We start from the raw sequence: 22,378 nt of genomic DNA on the forward strand, positions 1-22,378 counted from the left end.
GCAGCTGAACCAAATCCTAACTGATACAGAGAAGCTTTTCTTGACCTTACAGAATTGGCAACAGTTTATTCCAGGACCTTGTCTGAATCACTTCACCACTGAGCAGTGAAGGACCAGGCACCCACTGTCCCTTGTGAAGACATATTATCTTCCTTCCAAGTTGGAGCTGAGACCCAGGGAGAGTTTCATGCCATGAAACTCTGTATTTTAGAACCAAATTGAGCAGTTAGAATCTCCAAGTGAAAGTTCCTTCCTTTCCTTCCTGAGCTTCTCTTAAATCTCAGCTTTAAAAAAAATTTACTTATTTTTCATTTTAGTAAAATATATGTAACATAGGGGCGCCTGGGTGGCGCAGTCGGTTAAGCGTCCGACTTCAGCCAGGTCACGATCTCACGGTCCGTGAGTTCGAGCCCCGCGTCGGGCTCTGGGCTGATGGCTCAGAACCTGGAGCCTGTTTCCGATTCTGTGTCTCCCTCTCTCTCTGCCCCTCCCCCGTTCATGCTCTGTCTCGCTCTGTCCCAAAAATAAATAAACGTTGAAAAAAAATATTAAAAAAATATATGTAACATAAAATTTACCATATTAACCATTAATTTTTTTTATATTTGTTTATTTTGAGAGAGAGAGCACATGCACGTGCATGAGCAGGGAAGGGGCAGAGAGAAAGAAGGAGACAGAGAATCCCAAGCAGGCTCTGTGCTCTCAGTGCAGAGTCCCAGGTGAGGCTGAGTCTCACCAACCATGAGATCGTGACCTGTGCTGAAATCAAGAGTTGGATGCTTAACCACCTGAGCCACCCATGCGCCCTACATTTTAACCATTAAAAAATTTTTTTCCTTTTACATTTATTTTTGAGAGGGACAGAGAGAGACAGAGTGTGAGCGGGGGAGGGGCAGAGAGCGAGGGAGACACAGAATCCGAAGCAGGCTCCAGGCTCTGAGCTGTCAGCACAGAGCCCGAGGCGGGGCTCGAATTCATGAACTGTAAGATCATGACCTGAGCCGAAGTCGGATGCTTAACCCACTGAGCCACCCAGGTGCCCTGTAACCATTTTTAAGTATACAGTTCTGTGGCATTGAATACATTCACATTGTACTACAGCCATCACCATCACCTACCTTCAGAACATTCTTCATCTTGCAAAATTAAAACTCTGTTCCCATTACACAGCGAATTCCCGTGCTCCCCCCGCCACCCCCATCCCCTGGCAATCACCCTTCTACTTTCTGTCTCTATGAGTTTGAGGAGTCTAAGTACCTCATGTAAGTGAAATCATACAGAATTGGCCTTTGGTGACGGGTGTATTTCACTTAATATAAAGCCTACGAGGTCCATCCATGTTGTACTATGTGTCAGGATTCCCTTTCTCTGTAAGGCTGAATAATATTCCACTGTATGTGGAGACCACCTTTTGTTTATCCATTCATGGACACTCAGCTTGAGTTCGCCTTTCGGCCATTATGAACAATTGCTACTATAAAACGAGTATACAAATATCTCTTTGAGACCCTACTTTCATTTTTTTTTTTTTTTGGAAGGGGAGCAGGATATGCCCAGTAGTGGAATTGCTGGATCGTATAATAATACTGTTTAATTTTTTGAGGAATTACATTTCTGTTTTCCATAAGGACGGCCCCCATTTATATTCCCACCAGCTATGTACAAAAGCTCTAATTTCTTTACATCCCCAACAATACTTTTTATTTTTCTGAGTTTCTTTTTTTCATAATAGCCATCCTAGCAGGTACGAAGTGATATCTCACAGTTTTGATTTGCAATTCCTCAATGAGTGGTGATATTCAGTATCTTTTTGATGCTGGCAGGCCAGGTCCAAGGACCCAGGGTGGGATCCTGCAGGACCAGCCAAGAGGGTCCTCGGTTGCACGCAGGATAGAAACCAAACACGAGCCAGAGAAAGTGAAAACAGAGTTTATCGAAAAGTGTGACGGAAAATACCAGACAGAATGTCTGGGAGACACGGAAAGGAATGGAGAATGAGTCCTGTCGTCACTTGGGGCTGGGGGGTTATTTGGAAGAGGGTCCAGGGAACGTGTTCCTCCAGGAATCTTGGCTGAGGTTTGTTTGAAGCTGATGTCCTAGAACATGTTTGGGATCTGGCTCTTCTTAGATGTTATCGGGTGTTTGGGGGCCTAGGAGAAACTCAGAGAATGACGAACGCTCTTCCTTCCCCCTTGGAGCGGGAACGTAGATTCTTTGGCTTTTAGCTGGATGAAAAATATAGGACATGGGTACATGGAACCTAGCGGAAAAACAGCAGAGACAGAGCCTTTCTAAAATGGAATCCCTCCAGCTTCCCTACCTTGTTTTCATGTGGTTATTGGTCGTTTATCTCCTTCGGAGAAATGTCTGTTCACATCCTGTGCTCATTTTTAAACTGGGTTGATTTCTGTTGTTGAGTGTTAGAAGCTCTCTCTACATTCTGGGACGCCTGGGTGGCTGAATCAGTTAAACTGCCAACTCTCGGCTTCAGCTCAGGTCATGATCTCACAGTTCATGAGTTTGAGTCCCGTGTCGGGCTCCACGCTGACCGCAAGGACAGCAAGGACAGCGCGGACAGTGTGGAGCCTGCTTGGGATTCTCGCTCTCGCTCTCTTTGCCCCTCCCCCACTCCTGCTCGCGCTCTCTCTCTCTCTCTCTCTCTCTCGGTGTCTCAAAATAAATAAGTAAATGAACCTTTAAAAAACTAAAAGAAAAAAGAGGTTCTTTCGACATTCCGGGTATCAATCCTTTATCAGATGTGTGATTTGCAAATATTTTCTCTCGTTCTATGACTTGCCTTGTCACTCTGTCCATGGTGTCCTTTGACATACATTTTTAAAAATTCTGATGGAGCCCAAGTTGCCTTGTTCTTCTTTTGTTGCCTATGCCTTTGGTGTCCTATCCAAGAAATCACGATCAAAACCAGTGTTCTGCAGCTCTCCCTCTGTGTTTTCTTCTAAGAGGTCTAGAGTTACAGCTCTTATATTTAGGGCTGTGATACATGCGGTGTTAATTTTTGTATGCGGTGTTAAGTAAGCATCCAATGTCACTCTTTTGCACGTGGATATCCAGTTTTCCCAGCACCATGTGTTGGGAACCTCACCTATGGAGTATTTTCTGTGCTTCATTCATATGTAGCTCCCCTGGTAGCTGATCTTTATTGCAGCAAGTGCGCTAGATATTTTCATAATCTTCTTGAATCCTGGTGATGACTCCGTGAAGAGTCTATGGTCAGGATAGGCCGGAATGTATTGCGGTAACACACACTCTCAAATCTCAGAGTTTTACCTGAATAGTTTTTGTCACTCACAGACGTGGCTTTGGGTCTGAGAACCAACCCACACGCTGGCCCAGGATTCCATAGGGACCCTCCATGTCAACATTGATTCCACGATGTCTGGGTCAGGGAAAACAGTGTGATGAGACCCCAACATTGACTAGTCAATGCTTCCACTCGGAAATAACACAGGATACTTTCACCCAGGGCTCATTGGCCAAAACAATCACGTGGACAAACCCGACTTCAAGAGAACAGAGAACTACAGCCCCCTCCCGTGTTCAGAAGTAGAGAACCAGATATTGGGGAATAATAGTAACGCTTTCTACATGCAGGTATGACTATTCCCAATTCACCGATCAGAAATTAGGGAGTCATAGCTAATTACGAGGCAGTTCTGTTCGGTTTTAAAACCACATTCTCTTCCTGTTCCCAACACAATAGCTATTACATTAGAATATACTGGATTATATTTTCTCCCTAGAGAATGATGAATTTTCTGCCTGCACCAGCCTTTGTGATGTCTATGATGATTTAATGAAGCTGCTTGCTAACTGTATGCAACATATTTTCAATAAAACAACAAAATTCAGGGGCACCTGAGTGGCTCAGTCGGTTAAGCGTCCGACCTCGGCTCAGGTCATGATCTCGCGGTCTGTGAGTTCGAGCCCCGCGTCGGGCTCTGTGCTGACAGCTCAGAGCCTGGAGCCTGTTTCAGATTCTGTGTTTCCCTCTGTCTCTGACCCTCCCCCGTTCATGCTCTGTCTCTCTCTGTCTCAAAAATAAATAAATATTGAAAAAAAAATTAAAAACAACAACAACAAAATTCAGATAGTGGTGAGTCATTTCTGTGGTTTTCCTGAGCTCCTTCACCAGAACCATTTACAACTCCTAAGAGTCCACCCACGGCTCTTAGGAGATAGCCAAGGGCCCTTTTCTCCCTCTGGCATATTCTGGAAGTTCAGCTGGATCAGTTTAGGATTCGGGCACATATAGGCACAGTGGTGGCCACTAAATGGAAGTATATTTGCGTTGATGCCAAAGTTCAATATGCACTGATGTCAGTTTTAAAAATACACATCAGGAGTACCGCGACCCTCAGCCCCTCCACCCTCCCCTCCCCTCCTGCAATCACAAGGTTGCTCTCTGTATTTACAAGGCTGTTTCGGTCTTTGTTCTTTTTTCTTTTGTTCTGTTTTTCAGATTCCACAAATATGTGAACTCAAATGGTATTTGTCTGAACTGATTTCCCTTAGTATAATACCCTCTAGGCCCATCCACATTGTCATGAAATAGGTGAAGGGGATTAAGAGGTACAGATCTCCAGTTATAAAATAAATAAGTCACAGAAATGAAAAGGAAAGCATAGAGAACGGAGTTAATATTGTTTTTTTTTTTAAATTTTTTTTTTCAACGTTTATTTATTTTTGGGACAGAGAGAGAGCATGAACGGGGGAGGGGCAGAGAGAGAGGGAGACACAGAATCGGAAACAGGCTCCAGGCTCTGAGCCATCAGCCCAGAGCCCGACGCGGGGCTCGAACTCACGGACCGCGAGATCGTGACCTGGCTGAAGTCGGACGCTTAACCGACTGCACCACCCAGGCGCCCCTGGAGTTAATATTGTAATAAAGTATGGTGACAGTGACTATACTCATTGTTGTGAGCACTGAGAAATGTGTAGAATTGTCAGATCACTAGGCTGTACGTCCGAAACTCATATATGTTGTGTGTCAACTATACTTACGAGAACAAAAACAAAAACAAAAACAAGAGGTACATGTGCTTTGTTCACACCTCTCCTATGACTCAGATGCATTTTCTCTGGCTCTAGAATCAATATGTACTTGTCACCATGCCTTATTTACCCCCGAATACTGAATTTCCTCAGGTCCTATCGACCGGATGGGCAGAAATGGATTCCAGTAACCGTAATAAGGCCGAAGTCACGACTCTCCTGATCCACTTGATCTATAGAAACTCGGCCTCCTCAAAAGTCTTATTCCCTCACTCAGCCCCAGAAACTTTAAAAAAAAAAACTTAAACAAGGCCTGGGACAGGTCACCCACCATCATTTCTAGCTACAGGGGTAGGAACAGATAAGAAGGCAGAGACAGAAACGGGTGACCACGTGACAAATGTTGGCCAGTGACAGATAGTAAGAAGTCTACTGGCTGGCACTTTTGAAATGCTTTGGTTTACCTGCCACAGCTTTTTTCCTTTATCCTATCCCCTGATTCCTTCTTGGAATGTAAATGTGATCACTGGAGCTACAGCAGCCTTCTCTCCACCTGAGGACAGAAGCCAAGGCCAATCCGATGACGGCCGCAAGAAGCCCTCACTCTGCTCTGCTCCCCTTCAGGATTCCTGCCACATGGGTGAAAACCCCGGATCTGTTAGGTTTTCTGTAGCTTGCAGTCAACAGCAATCCTAACTGGTACAGAGTGGCAAGGCACGTGTCTCCAAAACTATGGATGACATTAAATTGCCTTTAAGAGAGGGGCGCCTGGGTGGCTCAGTCAGTTAAGCGTCCGACTTCGGCTCAGGTCATGATCTCGCAGTCCGTGAGTTCGAGCCCTGCATCGGGCTCTGGGCTGACAGCTCAGAGCCTGGAGCCTGCTTCAGATTCTGTGTCCCCCTCTCTCTCTGGCCCTCCCCTGCTCACACTCTGTCTCTCTCTCTCTTAAAAATAAATAAACATTAAAAAAATTTTTTAATTGCTTTTAAGGGAAAACACACCCCTTTGAGTGAAGATGGGGGAGGAAGGGGCCGGGCAAGAGGCAGGGACTGGCCAGATTCGGGAGCAGAGTCAGCACAAAAATATAGACCGCGGTGGCCCATGTTCTTGAATCTCCCCATCCCCGCCACTGGCACCACTCACGTATAAACAGAGGCCAGGGCAGGGGCAGGAGCAAGGGAGAAGCTAAAACCATAAAAACTCAGGAATTCAGTGACTTGGTCATTTGGTGAATTGGCTTTTAGTAAATTAGCTTTCAGAGATTTGACTGTCAGCAAAGTGACTTAAAGCCTGTGTTTTTGGTTGGAACTACTCCCATTCCCAGAACTGCCCCGCCTCCCACACTAGCCAGAGCGGGGCTGCGGCCCCGGGCTGAGAGGGATGAACCCTCCCCTGCTCACTGTATGCTCGGGAAGGGCCTGGCGGGGGGCTGCGCTATCCCAGAGCCCTCTGGGGATCTCAGCCCAGTGGCTCCTTTACCTCCCCACTCTCTCTGGAGCATTCAGGCATCAGCCCCGGAGTGGGGCACAGAGGCAAACCCATGGGGAGGCCTGGGATTCCCGCACACGGGCCTCCCCTCAGGGGGCTGGGGTTTTGATGTTGGCCAAGCTCTTCGGTGCTTGCCCCTCCCCGTCCAGGCTTTATTCTCTTTCAGGAGGCTCCTAAGTTCTCGTAGAAAGAACCCTGGGCAGGTGTGTGAACCACAATTTTCCAGACAGGCCTTGTATGGCTGACCCCCAGCTGAGGCTCGAGCTGAGAATGCACATCCCAAGTTCCCAGGGCTGGTCTGGCATATGACAGGAGGTCAGTAGACACCTGTTCAATAACTGATTATAATAATCACTGTCCTCTGTGGAGGGCCTACTGTGTGTCTTGCGCTGAGCCAGATTCTTCGTTTTCATATACCTCAGTTCCCTGAGGCTACCGTGAGCCCCTCTTCTAGAATAAAGAGGAACGAGGGAAAGAAAATTGATCTTCCAGAACTGGGAGACCATCCACTGGAGGAAACTGGTCCGCCTAAGAGGCAGGTCAGCCTCAGCTAAAACTTAAAAATAGGTAGGATCTCTGGGCTGAAACAAAATAAAGTCACTCTTTATCCAAAGCATGGGGTAACACGGTCACAATCGCCTGGTAGTGTTTCATGTTTCCGAATTGCTTGCTTTTGGGGAAGCATCTCTTTCCCACCTCCAGTCCATCTGGTTTTAGGTGAAAGTAACTTTACCTCCCTGCCCTCAGACCTTGGACATGTATCCTGGACTTAGCCTGTGAGTGTTAAAGCCCAAGGGCGCAGTGATTCAGTGAGTCATTCAGGGTTGTCCATGTGACCCAAAAGCAAGTGATTTAGAGTCATTCCTGGGACTATCACTGACCCTCACTTTTGTGTGGAGAGTGGGGAGGGAAATTTATGCTAAGTGCTTACCGGAGGATAAAATCAGCCCAGAGGAAAGCATCTCAGAGGAGAGAGAGCAAGAGGGAGAGAAAAAAACCAAACTGGATCCAGCCATGCCTGAAGCACATACCTACCCCTGAGCTTCCCAGCCACTTCAGCCAAGATATTTTGTGTTAAGCTAGTTTGAGTTGGGTGGGTCTAAAACCTGGTCTGAGTACCCCGAGAGCTCTTCAGGGGGAAGACTTGCTCATGCTTTCACATACTCTGGTCCCGCTGGCAAAGTCGTCTCTGCGCTTAACGGACATCATATAGCACCTCCAGTTTTCTCGTTCTCCAACCCCAGATCTATCCATCTCCTAGGATCCTCAGCTGGATAAATGACACTTCCATGTACGTATCTGCCGAAATTCCGAGAGGTGTCATTGGTTTTACTCTTACCCATACCCTCCAACTTCCATTTATCAGAGCCTGTCAATAGGGGGCAGACCCCAAACATATCCATATCCTTCCGCGGTTCCTCGGTTCTTCTGCCACCGTCATGGCTGGCCTGACGGTTGCAAAGACCTCTCAACAGGTATCCCTGGGGCAGCCAAGGTGATCTCCAAACGTGTAGATCAGGTCTGGTTGCTGCCCGGCTTCCAACAATTCATTGCTCCGAGGAAGAAGGTTAAGTCTGTCCACTGGCCCGTGAGCTCTGTGCACTCTGGCCCTGCAGCCTCGGTGACTTTCCCAGGCCCCTTGCCCCCCTGCTCATTTGCCCCAGCTTGCCTGCGTCCTTCCTGTTCCCTGGCCTTGCCCGGGGCCTTACAGCCCCTTGCGACTCTGTCCTCCTGGAGCATTTGTCTCCAGGGCTCCCCATGCATGGTTCATCCTTATTTCTCTGGTCTCACTTCATGAGTCATGTCTCTCCTCGGAGAGAGACTCTCTGGCTTATTTGCTTTAGGCTCACGTCTCCCTGGTGGGGATGGCAACTCGGGGAGGTAAATGTTACCCCACCCCCACAGTAGAGACTGTGAGACCAGCGTCCAGCATTGTTATTAGTCAACTTCAGCTCCAGGGCAGATCGTGCAGATTGGGGGGCTAAACACCGGGAATTAATTTCTCACAGTTCTAGAGGCTGGATGTCTGAGAGCGAGATGTCAGCAGGCTGGCAGGGCTGGCTTCTTCTGAGCCTCTCTCCTTGGCTTGCAGATGGCCGTCTTTTCCCCGTGTCCTCACACGGCCTTCCGTCCACGTCCGTCTGTGTCCAAATCTCCTCATGGGGACACAAGCCACGTTGGATGAGACCCACCCTAATGGCCCCATACGAACTTAATTACCTCTGTAAGGGGTCTGCCTCCAAATACAGTCCCACTCTTGGGTCCTGGGGGTTAGGACTTCAACATGGGAATTTGGGGGGGAAAACAATTCAGCCCATAACAGGCATAAAGTAGGCCCTCAACCACATTCGTGAAATTAGCGCAGCGATCTTCTCCCCACATTAGCCAAGGTTTGCCTTCTCCGCCCTGCACCGGCCCCGGTAACCTCCTGTTGGAGATCTGGCCTCCTGGGTGACTAGTCCATCCGGCTAGTGCTAGACGTGACACATGTACTTTTCGTTGTAAACGAATACGGCAGAATTCTGCTGTTTGTCACCATCTGCGGTGCTCTCTAATCAGCACGGACGGTTTCTGAGGCCTTCTCACCCCTGCACAGACTGCTCCAGCCCCAACCTTCAAAAGCCACGGTCAGGTCCTGGGATGCGGTAGATGAGGGTGGGTGGGGGCGGGGGGCGGGTACCACTGGTGTGGTCTTCCCTGGCTTCAGCACCCCCTCTCCTGATTATTGCTATTTTACAGCTGACCAGAGAGGTTAGGCCGATTGTACAAAGTCACCCAGCCGGTAAATGATGGGAGAATCAGAATTCACATCTGGTTTTCTCTGGCAGCAAAACCCCGGCGTTGTCATTGTTCTACAGTTCTTGCTTCTGCAGATGGGTATGGAAAAACAAGGGGCAAATGACCCCCCACCCCCACCCCCACCCCCGCCAACTCCCCGGGGGCGCTGATGTCATTCCTCAACGGGGAAACACTCGCTGCTTTGAAAAACCGTGAGGATGGCAACAGCGAAACCTGCAGCCGGACAGAAGCAAGGAACAGATGCAAGTATCTGGTGAGGCTTCAACTCAGACGCCCCCTCCTCACATCTGGAGCCTGAGCCGCAGGGCCCGAGCCTTGGCAGGCACATTTTGGCACTTTCCCCGGGCCTGGATCTTGTCAGCCAGGATTCCAGAAAAGACTGACTGAAGAACGAGTAAACGTCAGGAGTGCGTCCTCCCCAGGGTCAACTCCTTCCAAAGCGGCGCTTCCCGTTCACCCTGGCCTCCGGCGCCACCGCTGGACTAGGTTTCTTTCTGTATCATAAGCCCCGCCAGGTCTAGAGCCCGAGCCCGTGAGGAGACGCCACGCAGCCTGGTGATTAAGAACAAACGTGGGCGTTGACGTCACAGAAATCTGATCTCATTCCAGGTTCAAACACTTCACCTTCCTTGTGAGGTGTCAACGGGGATAATAGTCCCAATCGTGTTGTTCAGCTATGAAGAAAAATGTGATAAGAAAGTGAAATTCTTAGCACAGTGTGAGTCTCGACAAAGAATATTAGAACCTCGCGGTGCCTGGCTGGCTCGGTTGGTTGAGTGTCTAACTCTTGATTTTGGCTTGGGTCATGATCCTAGGGTCATGAGATCGAGCCCTGCACTGGGCTTCTCACCGGGCGTCCAGCCTGCTTGGGATTCTCTCTCTCTCTTTCTCTCTCTCTCTCTCTCTCTCTCTTTCTTTCTCTCTCCCTCTCCCCCGACCTCAAGAAAAAAATAAAAAATAAACATAAAAGAATCTTAGAACCCAGACTTGTGGCTTGGGTCTTGCATAGTGATCTTCTGGATATTGAAGTTATTTTCAGGAGTTTAACACCCGTGTCTTCACTACTTCTTCCTTCCTTCCTTCCTTCCTTCCTTCCTTCCTTCCTTCCTTCTTTCCCTTCTTTCTTTAAGAATGTAAGACACTCATAGACAAGGGTTTGAATTCCAGCTTAGCTGCCAGTCGGCTGTGTGACCTTGGACAATTGACTTCACCACTTAAAGAGGCAATTTCTTTTTTCTGAAAAATAATAGTAACGGCTATTATTCAATGGGCCACACACACTCTGCTAGAGGGTGTTAATACATTATGTAATTTAATCTTAACCCAGTGAGGAAGGCATTTTCCCTAATTTAGACATGAGAGGCTTAGTAACTGGTCAAGGTTACTCAGCTAGTGCAGAGCTCAGTCAGGATTTGAATCCTGAACTTCTAGGCTTTAAAACTAATGCTCTTTTGGGGTGCCTGGTTGGTTAAACATCTGACTTTGGCTCAGGTCATGATCTCACGATTTGTGAGTTCGAGCCCTGTGCTGACAGTGGGGAGCCTGCCTGGGATTCTCTCTCTCTTCCTCCCTCTCTGCCCCTCCCCCACTTTTGTGAGCATATGCGTGCGTGCGTTCTCTCTCTCTCTCAAAATAAAAAAAGAAATATTTAAAACTGATGCTCTTTCACCTGCCCCCCCCTTCCCCATGAGGATGACCATACTCTCCCTCCCACACGGCTTGGTGTGAACACAGAGACAGGGGAGGCGAAACTGCTTTCTGCATTGTAGAAAGGCAAAGAAAATGTCAGTTGTTATTTGATCTCACATGCTGGCTCCACATCTGTCCTCCCTTTGGGACCTGTCTCTCAACCCACAACATCTCCGGGGGGAGGAAAGTGTCAGCCAACCTACAGCTCTGTCCCTCAACAACCTCCTCCTCTGGACCTGGGGATGGTTGCCTTGGGAACCGAGTGATTTTCTTGCCGGCTGCCCTGAAGACAGGCACACTGGGAAAGCTGCCAGAGACGGGCTCCTGGTGGATTATCTGGTGCCCAGGCCGTTGGCTTTGGTGGTCTAAGACACCTGCTGCTTGGGAAGAAACCAGGAGGTATGGGTGGAAGAAAGAACTCCTAGAAATCTGAGTAGAGACCAAAACTGAAGTCAGGAAGACCATCCAACTGAACCCTGAATCTGAAGGGTCCCAGACAGAAAAGAAGAGGATGGAATACAGAAAGAAGAAGGGCCAAAGTGTAGGGTAGAATCCAGAGAAACTCCCACTACTCAGAAAATGTCAGGGCCAAGCCTCTTCGAGGAGGGTGGGAACCCTGGCTACAGCCAGGAGCTGCGGCCAAGATGCTGAACCTACCCAAATGAGCAGGTTCAATCCACCCTTGCCTTCTGTCTCACAGCCCTGGGGGAAGGAACTTCAGGATGGGTCAGTTTTGTTCTTTATAGACTTTATTTTTTTATGGCAGTTTTATTTCATGGCACAGTCAAGTGGGAAATACAGGATTCCCATGTACCTCGGACTCCACACATGTACAGCCTCCCCCTACTATCAACATCCCCCCACCACAATTATTATTACAACCAATGAACCTTTGCTGACACATCGTTATCGCTCAGAGTCCATAGTTAACATTAGGGTTCATTCTTGGTGTTGCACACTCTATGCATTTGGACAAATATATAGTGACATATACGTCATATATGTCAAATATATGCCTCCACCCATCATTACAGTATCAGATGGAATAATTTCACTCTCCTGAAAACGCTCTGTGTCCCCACTTGGTCATCCCATAGAGCCACAGCTCTTTTTACTGTCCCCATGGTTTTGCCTTCGCTTGGGTATCATAGGGCTGGAATTATATAGCATGTAGCCTTTTCAGCCTTTCCCCTCAGTAACATGTTTTTAAGGTTCCTCCACGTCTCTTCATGGCTTAATGGTTTGCTTCTCTTTAGCACCGAATAATATTCCATTATCTCGATGTATCATAACTTATCTATTCACCTACCAAAGGACTTCTTGGTTGCTTCCAAGCTTTGGCCATTACAAATAGAGCCGCCATAAACATCTGTGTGTAGGTTTTTGTGTGGACAGTAGGAAATACCAAGTAACGCGACCGCTGAATCACATGGTAAGGGTATGTTTAGCTTGGCTAAAAAAGAAAACGGCCAGAAATGAGTCAATTTTGATGGTAAGGGTTGTTCAGACACGAGAGAGCTCCTCAAAAGACGGTGTCTAGATAAAGAGTAGGGTACCACGATGGTGGAAGCAGAGATGCAGACGAAGGGCAAGTAGAAGGCAAAAATGGTGAAGACTGACCCACCTCCTTCACGACCACCAAGGCCAGGGCTAGAGACCTCATCTTTGCTTGACCTTCATTCAGCCTTCGCTGAGCCACAGCTGCCAGCTCGACTCACACTTGCCCTTAGGAATCACCAACTGGTTGTAAGAATCACGAGTCATTAATCCAATTCACTAATTATCCAATTGGCCCCTGGACTTTTCAGTACTTTAAAGGGGTCCTCCTGCCAAGGCACTGGTGTGTTGGAGACTGGAACTATAAATTACTCATTTGTCTTCCTTCCGGACTATAACCGGTTGACAGTAGACACAAGGAGCCAAACAGGGACCAGAGACTCAGTTTTATCAATAGCAGCAATGTCCCCTTGCATTAAGTCATGGCTTTCGACCGCACAATCCCCTGCCCGTGCCCTGCATGGAAGGTGATGGGCCAGCAGAGCAGGACGAATTTACAGTCTACCACTTTGGTTTTTTTGCTTTAGGTTCTGCTAAGGAAGATGGAGAATGATGAGATCACGAGGCTCACTGTGCCTGGGCACAGATCCCACAAGAAGCAAGAGCCCTGCCATGAATGAGCAGTGACTGGAACACACTCACCTTGCCCAACAGAGCGATGCGCTGCTGAGAGTCAGTCTCTCGCTGGCTCTCCAGTGGATGAGTCGGTGCTCTTACTTTTTGCTACTGGGGTGGGAGAGAGAAACCTACCATCCCTGTTTGCCTGGCACTGAAGTGTTGCTGTGATATGGGATTTTTAATGCTAAAACCAGGAAGTCTCTGGCAAATCGGGACAAGTGGGTCACCTTACATCCTCCTCAAGCCTTAGCACATGTGTTCTAATGAGGGACAACAATGTGGAGAGATGAAGAGAAGGGTTTCTCCCCACAGTGACTCCAGCAGCACCCCAAGGCTGATGAGAACTGGGGTAATTAGGGGATTGGCATGGGTGTGGGGATAATATTTGGGATGTGATACCAATTACATCCAGCGTTGCTCTCTGTGTGGTGAGACGACGTGTGATTTTCATGTTCTTTATACTTTTCTATTTTTTCCCCCAAACTTTCTGCAATAAACATGGGTAGCATGGTTATCAGAAAAAAGAACTCAATTATAATTAAGCAATAGGAATAAAAAGAGAAAACCAGTAATTTAAAAAATAAACCCATCTTTAAAATGTGATCTTTTGGTCATTTTCTCCTGTACCCAGATGGGGTGTGTTCTGAGAGGCAAAGTTACATTGATCGAATGGTCCAGAACAATGAGTAAGGAAAATGAGAAATGTGCTCCAAATTTTCCCTGGATGACCTTAGATTATCCAGTGGTCATACTGCAATTTTTAAGAAGTATCTGTTCCCCTACTCTTCCCTTCCCAATCATAATCTACTCTAAGTGCTTATCTGGATTCTCCCAAAACACAAACTATATTATCCTATTCTTCTGAATTGACGTAATTTAATGGTATGCCCTCCATTTAAGTAGCATTTCCCATCTTTTGAGCAAGGATGGCCAAAGATACAAATTTGTTCTATTACCTGCTTAACTGAGAGGAAAATCTGAAGGGATGGATTTTTGGTCTCAATTCAGCTACTTTCTAAATGCATGGCCTTCCATGTTACCCAGACTCAGGCTCTTCATCCAAAGAGTGGAGCTGGGAGGCACTTTTCTCCCAAGCTTGAGTGGCCCTGGGGGACTCCATCAAAATCAGTGAGCATGGAACTCTCCACACACTGCAGAATTTTGTCCAAAGATTCACAACTCCATATCAAGGGACTGGCCTTTTTGCCTTAGGGGCCAGGAAACACAGAAACAAATTCAAATGGAAAATAAAGCCATTCATTCATTCATTCATTCATTCATCCATTTATTTATCCAAAAACCTTTCCTAATCACCTCTGTGCTTAGAGCTGGAGACCCGAAGATGAATAAGGTCATCTCTAACCCGGGACCGAATCTGTGAGGTACAGTTTTCGGTGGTATTGCCAGCTCCCAGACCACTTTCCACCCACTCCTCTTAGTTCTGGGATCTGGGACCATAAGGAGACAAATCTTATTGAAAAGCAAAGCTTCCAAACACTTTTCCCCTGGTGACTGATAGAAATTCGCATTTTCTTTCCTTTTATCCACAGAGAAAAATAAGCACTGTAAAAATGATGAAAGCCCTTCAGTCAGGAAACTGGACTCGGACCTAGAAAAACCAGACCGTAAACACTTGAAATAGTAGAGAGAAAAGATCTTCTCTAAAGAGCTTCCGTGGGGCATCCAGTGGAGAGGCTGAAAATAAACCTTTTGAAAAACAGAACAGGTGGGTCTCAGCCCCTTCATAACAGTTTATTGCAAACTCTATTTCAAGCTCTATCTTGGAGCAAAGAAGTAATTAAACACACAAAGGCAGACATGCTCAGACAGAGGAACACCCACTTCCAGAGGACTGAGGCAAAGGGAAGACAGAGATGGCTTGCTTTCCTCAGGACCAGATCTTCTGCAGAGGTAGGCAACACTCCATGTAATATGCTGGCTGCTGGAAGCCACCCAGCTCCCTAAATACCACATCCCACTCCAACCTGCCTTATGGGTGTCTGAAACTCAACCCCACTGTAATTGCATTCTTTTAGGTTAAGATAGTATCCCTGTTACATAAACCACACCAGGTGTTGCTAAGAGTGGGCAAAATCGGGCAAATCAAGTTCCATGTATTTGCAGGAAGTAAGGAGGTTAGCAGTGGACAAGCTTTCTCCAGGATGTCTATCAGGAAAATGCTCAAGCCTGGGGCTTCTCAAACTTCAGTGTGCCTCAGAACCACCTGGAAAGACTGTTAAAACAGATTGAGCCCCCAACCCCTATGTATCCTTGGCTAGATAAAGAATTCCAAGTTCAAAGTCACATATCCCTAACACTTTGAGGCTGACCCTCTCTTGTCTGCTGGCATCTGATGTGGCTAAGATTTCTCCATCTTATTGTAGTATGCTGTTACATAACTTAACTTTTTTATTTTTATTAATTCTATGTGACTGTGACTATTTTTAAAGTATTTTTTATTATTTCTATGTCTTGAAATGAGGGCATTTTTTTTCCCCATGCTCAATCTATTATCTTGAGTGAGAAGTCTGAGCACACACTCTCAATGCTTTTCAATTCCAGGAAACCAGCCTCAGGACATCTCCAAAAGCCCAGAGATCAATTTATAAAACTCACATTGTTAATTTTCAGAGAAATCTCACAGTTACCATTTCTGTTATGTCTCTGTATTCAGGAAGCATCGTGTATATATGGCTTTTCTAGATGCTTCTTTATTCCCTTAATTCAATTTAATATTTAAAGAAGAAAAGAAGGGGAAACAAAGCCATGTGTTCAGGCTCTGATCTGAGGTGAATAATAGCATATATTTCCTACTTCTCAACGTTACTGTGGCATATTTATCCCAGGAAAATCAAATCCATAGCTTACCAACTAGTCTGTTGCTCCATGGGAGCAGGGTGTCAGGGTCATTCACAACCATAACCCTTGTACCTAGCACAGTGCCTAATATGTAGGGCTATGTACGATCTGTTTATTAACTGAATGAATAACTGTAAAGAGTAAGTAGGATGTATTTGACTAAAGCTACATCTCACTTGAGGAAACCAGGGGCCAAAGTCACATCCAGTCACCAGAGTTAGGACTAGAACCCTGAATTTCTGGCATGAGCCCAATTCAAAACACTCCAGAAGAAACAACACAACTATGCTGATGATTTACTGACTAAACATTTCTCCAAAATGTGTCTTATTCATCTATGTGCTCATATGAACACATAAAAGATGCTCAATAAGATGTTTGTTGATTATTACGGTGAAATGAAAGTTTAAATAAACTATTCATTTGTTCCTTAATATTTTTGCACTCATGGAACATCCTAGAATTGAATAATAGTGGGAAGAACCCTCTCCCCGGAAAAATACACATCTGTATACGTGCACAGAAACACATGAAATTTTGCATCAATTTCAAAAGGTTCCCAGAGCTCCTAAAGCTGAGTTAAGCCTTAAAAATCCCTTTCAAAGTCATGAAATATTAGGGCTTAGAAGGAGCCTCACCAATGATTGATTTCAATGTCCTCACTTCTCAAATACAGAACTGAAGACTAGAGATGCGGAGCTACCAGTAGATTGACTTTAGAGTGCCCTCAAAGAAGGCATGGGGTGTCTGCTTTGTGGACGTCCCCCACCCCCCACCTCCACCCCGGGGGGTCAGCTGGGGAAAGAGACGCCACCTGGAGGCAGAAGTGAGCCCAGCTTCATAGCTCCTTAGGAGAAGCCCTCGGACCAGAATTTCCAGCCCATTGCCCTTTCCATGACCAATGTGGTCCCACAGAGTCTCTTGTTTTTTCCTCTTCTTTTTCTTTTAATTGAGGTATAATTGACAACGTTATATTAGTTTCAGGGGTGTAATAGAATGATTCAGTATTTGTACATACTGCGGAGTGATCACCATGAACTCTAGCTAACATTTGTCACCATACGTCAGATGAGAACCTTTATGAAGTATTATCTTAGCAACAGCAAAGTCCCTTCAAACCTCCCCCCTCCACCCTCCCAGCCAGTTGTTCTCTCATCCTTCCCTCTGGGCCTATTTTCATGGACTACTTTCTCATATTACATTCTTTTTTTTTTTTTTTAATTAAAAAGGAATCACAATTTCAGCCTATAAAAGTGATAAATAGTTAGATTAGGGTGATTGAAACCAAAAATTACTTGCCTATGTCCAGTGTGAGTCTCCCCAACCAAACTCTTTAAAACTCAATTAACTAATCAATCAGTCATGACTGTCATTCCTTCCAACACTGGGAAAACAACAACGTAAATATAATGAGCTAATGGGACAAGATAAAAGGTGACATTTAAAATCATGCCCTGAAATGTCATGAGAGGTTTGAGTAAATCTTTGTTATGGTAAAATAAATAAAAATAAAAATAAATGAAAAAAAAATAACGTAACTGTGGAAAGAGATGGGCACTGAGCAGAACTGAATTCTGCTGTTACCACACTGTGATTAAACCAAATGAATTGACCCTTTCAGATAATAAAAATTGTTAACTGCTTCAGAAATTTAATTACATAATGACTGATGAAACAGATTCATCTCACAGAATCGGAAAAAAATCAGACAAATGACAACAAAAACTCTTGTGGTTAACCCCGCAAAGCTCCCTGCCCCCCCAATATATATACATATATATGTATATATATATACATATATATATATATACGTATATATATATACGTATATATGTACATACATATATACGTATATATATATACGTATATATATATACAGGTATTTTTGAGAGTTGGGCCAGTGGCAGAACCCTGATCTCAGGGCAGGGCAATAACTAATCAAATTATACACCACTAAGTTACACAGGCTAGATTTCCAGATAAGGTACCATGTCTCTGTTTTGGCTTTTCTGTAAATATTATTGGCGAGTTTTGTTTTCAGCAATGACAGACTGGGTTGTGTTGGACCAACCATCCTGCTGAGAGCCATAAGAGAAGCCAGACAAAATATAAAGAACACCTGTTCAAAGGCATCAGGAAACCACCAAGGCACAGAGAATTTAGGGCCAAGGTCTGGCCAAACCAAAGGGAGTGAGGTCGGGAAATAGAGCTCCTTCACTACTCAATTCAGCTGTTGATTCCAAAAAAAAAAAAAAAAAATGCTGAGCCTAGAGCCTGAATAGAATTTTTGGGATTTTCATAGGACTAGAGGGAAATAAAATGGCGTTCACAGTGCTTCAAAAAGGTGGGGCTTTGAAAAACATGCAAAGTTTTTCATTGGACAATAGGAAGGGCTGTGTCCTAGGGGTAATGGTAAAAGGGAATTAGAATATCCCAAGGACTGAGGCTTCTCATAATCTCAATCCCTGATTTGATGAGGTGAGCTGCCCTTAGTTTAGCTCAGTTTAGGAAAGTTCTGAGGAACAAAACACAAATGTGACAAGAGAAAACAAAGAGCAAAATGTCCGACTTAAACCCAGCCATATAAATCACTATATTCAATAAAAATGGATTGAACTCTGCAATTAAAAGGCAGATATAGTCAAATTGGATTAAAAAGCAAGCTCCAACTTATGCTGTCTATAAGAGAGGTATCTTAAATACAAAGGCACGGACACGTTAAAGCAAAACAATAGAAAAAATTCATCATAAAAAAACTCAGAGGGCCGGTATGGTTATACTAACATCAAAGTAGATGTCAAGATAAGGAAGCTTGCCAGACATAAAAGAGGACACTTCTAAATAATGAAAGTATTAATTCATTAAGACATAACAATCCTAAATGAGTATGTACCTAATCATAAAGGTTTAAGATACCTGAAGGAAAAATTGATCAAAACTAAAAGAAAAAAAAACTAATCCAGAGTTACACCAAGATTGTCCATATTCTTTTCTATAATGTCTTAATACATATTAAAAGATTAAGATCTTATATAGTATATTTTTGGCCAAATTGAAATCAAAATTGAAATTGATAACAATGTCTTCTAGAAAATCTAGAAATCTTTTAGAAAATCACCCAAGTACTTCACAAGACACACTTTTTAATTAAAAAATTGTTTTAATGTTTATTTTTGAGAGAGAGAGAGAGAGAGACCAGAGTATGAGCAGGGGAGGGGCAGAGAGAGGGAGACACAGAATCTGAAGCAGGCTCTAGGCTCTGAGCTGTCAGCACAGAGCCCGATGCGGGGCTCGAACCCACGAACCGTGAGATCATGACCTGAGCGGAAGTCAGACGGACACTTAACCAACTAAGCCACCCAGGCACCCAAGAACACACTTTTTTAAAAACAAAGTTGGCTACATTGTTGAAAAATGTGAATGTGTGATGTAATCACAAGTTTACAAATACTTCTAGAAGTCAGCAATTATTGACACTTCAATTGACCAGTTTATATCTTTCTCAAAAGTAAAGTTAACATTCATTCTTTCAAAGTGTAACAATAGACAGACTTCTCAGAAGGGACGAATCATTACAGGAGCCCTAGCATTGACATTTCAGCTTAGGATTATCTATAGGGCATATTGTATATATGCAAATTCTATATATGATATAGATATTTATGATATAGATATATACGATATCTATGATACAGATAATATATATCAGATATGTCAAATTAGTATCTTTTTTTACTCTTAAAATATATATGTCAAAGTTGAAATTTTATACATATAAATTGTATATGTATAAAACATATTTAGGGGCGCCTGGGTGGCTCAGTCGGTTAAGCGTCCAACTTCGGCTCAGGTCGTGATCTCGCGGTTCATGAATTCAAGCCCCGCGTCGGGCTCTGTGCTGACAGCTCAGAGCCTGGAGCCTGTTTCCGATTCTGTGTCTCTCTTTCTCTCTGACCCTCCCCTGTTCATGCTCTGTCTCAAAAATAAATAAACGTTAAAAAAATTTAAAAAACCATATTTATATATACATACATTATACATGTATATGTATGTATAAAATTTCAACTTTGACATGCAATTTTTTCTATTTTATTTTATTTTTTAATTCAGGTATAATTAACATACAGTGTTATGTTGGTTTCAGGTGTATATTATAAGGATTCAACAATTCTATACATTATTCAGTATAATAAGAACACACTTATAAATGATAAAAAATACAACATATCAAAATGTGTGAAATGCAGCTAAAATGGTATCTAGGAGGAAATGTACAGATTTAAACACTTACATTGGGAAAAAGAAGGAAATTAACTCAAAATGGATTACAGATGTAAGCCTAAGACCTGATACATAAAAATCCTAGAAAAACACAGGGAAGAAGCTCCTTGACATCAGTCTTGGCAATGATTTTTGGGATGTGACACCAAAAACACAAATAATAGAAGCAAAAATCAACAAGGGGGACTACATCAATCTAAAAACCTTCTGCACAACAAAAGAAAAGATGCACAAAATGAAAAAGCAATCTACGAAATGGAAGAAAATATTTGAAAACATAAAATGGGTAAGGGGCTAATATCTAAACATGTAAGGACCTCCTGCAACTCCGTAACAAGAACAACAAAAACACACAACTGTAAGTAAATCTACAAGCATCTCAAAATAAATTTAAGATTTTTTTAATGTTTATGTATTTTTGAGAGAGAGAGAGAGAGAGAAGGTGCAGAGAGAGAGAGGGGGACACAGAATCTGAAGCAGGCTCCAGGCTCCGAGCTGCCAGCACAGAGCCTGATGCGGAGCTCGAACCCACAAACCGTGAGATCATAACCTGAGCTGATGTCGGCCGCTTAACCTACTGAGCCACCCAGGCACCCCAAAATAAATTTTAATTTAAAAAATAAAAAAATCTGATTAAAAAATGGGCAGAGGAACAAATAGACACTTTTCCGAAAACGACATTCAAATAGCCAACAGGTATGTGAAAAGATGCTCGACATCACACAGCATCAGGGAAATGCAAACCAGAACTGCAAAGAGGTATCACCTTGCACCTGTTAGAACGGCTATCGTTAAGTAGACAAGAGACAAGGGTTGGTAAGGATGTGGAAAAGAGGGACCCCGGTGCATTGATGGTGGAAATGTACCTTGGTTCTGCCACTATGGGAAACCGTATGGAAGGTATCTGCATTCTTGTGTTTATTGCAGCATTATTAGCAATAGCCGAGATATCAGCATTACCTAAGTGCCCATCAACAGAAAGATAGGTGGAGGCGATAGAGAGACAGAGATAGAGATAGAGATAGAGATAGAGATGATAGAGATAGAGAGATGGAATGAGATAGAGATAGAGGCATGCCACAGGGTATTATTTAACCATGAAAAAAAAAAAAAAAAGGAAATCCTGCAGTTTGTGACAACATGGATGGCCGTTGAGGGCTTTATTCTAAGTGAACTAAGCCAGACAACGACAAATAGTGTATGGTATCACTTATAGGTGGAATGTAAAAAATCCAAAGTTGTGAAAACAACCACAATGAAAGAATTGGAGAGATATTGTTTAAGAGTACGAACTTGTAACTAGTGGATAAATAAGTCTTAGAGATCTTATTCACAATAACTGTATTATAATAACTTCAAAGTTTCTGAGAGGCTAGAACTTAACCATTCACATAAAAATAACAATTATGTACTGTGATAGAAGTGTTAGCTAATGCTGTGGTGGTAATTATATTGCAATACATACATGTATCAAATCGAAATGTTGTATACCTTAAACTTACAACATATTATGTGTCCATTATATCTCAATTTTAAAAAGAAGAGTTTAAAATAAGTCATCCCATTTCCACCTCAAAAAGTAAAAGAAAAAAAAAAAGCAGTTAAACCCAATGTATAAGAAAAAAAATAAAGACCCAAAGTCAATGAAATAGTTAACAAGGAAAACAAATCGAGAAGTTCACAAAGCCAAAAATAGTAAAGAAAAAACAGGGAGAACAAAATTGTTAACATTAGGAATAAAGGAGGGGATATAACTATATATCCTACAGATATTAGGAGGATTATAAGGAAATATCATAAAGAACTTTGCCAATAACTTTGGCAACTGGACAAATTCTTTGGGCAACACAGCTGATGGAAACTAACAAGAAGAAATGAAGGACTCAAATACTGCTACATCTATTTAAAAAATTGAATTCATAATAAACATTGTCTCCACAGAGCCAGATGGAGCCACTGGTAAATTCCATCAGACACTTACGTAAGAAACAGCAGCAGAGTGTGTCAACGGTTTAAGAGTCTCAGTAGTAGATCGCTGGTCTTCCTCGCTGGTGCTACCACGCACGTGAATCCC

The 22,378-nt window shown here is 43.9% G+C and overlaps 2 long non-coding RNA genes across 2 annotated transcripts; one reads left to right on the top strand and one right to left on the bottom strand.

The window, feature by feature from the left end:
* Window positions 1-1,913: 1,913 nt before the first annotated feature.
* Window positions 1,914-3,887, bottom strand: LOC109495924. Its single transcript, XR_002151647.2, has 2 exons — window positions 2,321-3,887; window positions 1,914-2,225 (listed from the first exon to the last, which is right to left on the bottom strand). It is a non-coding gene; the product is annotated as an uncharacterized LOC109495924 (long non-coding RNA).
* A 5,890-nt stretch (window positions 3,888-9,777) lies between these two features.
* Window positions 9,778-14,887, top strand: LOC109495925. Its single transcript, XR_002151648.3, has 3 exons — window positions 9,778-10,018; window positions 13,074-13,249; window positions 14,715-14,887. It is a non-coding gene; the product is annotated as an uncharacterized LOC109495925 (long non-coding RNA).
* Window positions 14,888-22,378: the final 7,491 nt, after the last annotated feature.

Source organism: Felis catus, chromosome F2 (assembly GCF_018350175.1).
Source record: "Felis catus isolate Fca126 chromosome F2, F.catus_Fca126_mat1.0, whole genome shotgun sequence".
NCBI lineage: Eukaryota > Metazoa > Chordata > Mammalia > Carnivora > Felidae > Felis > Felis catus.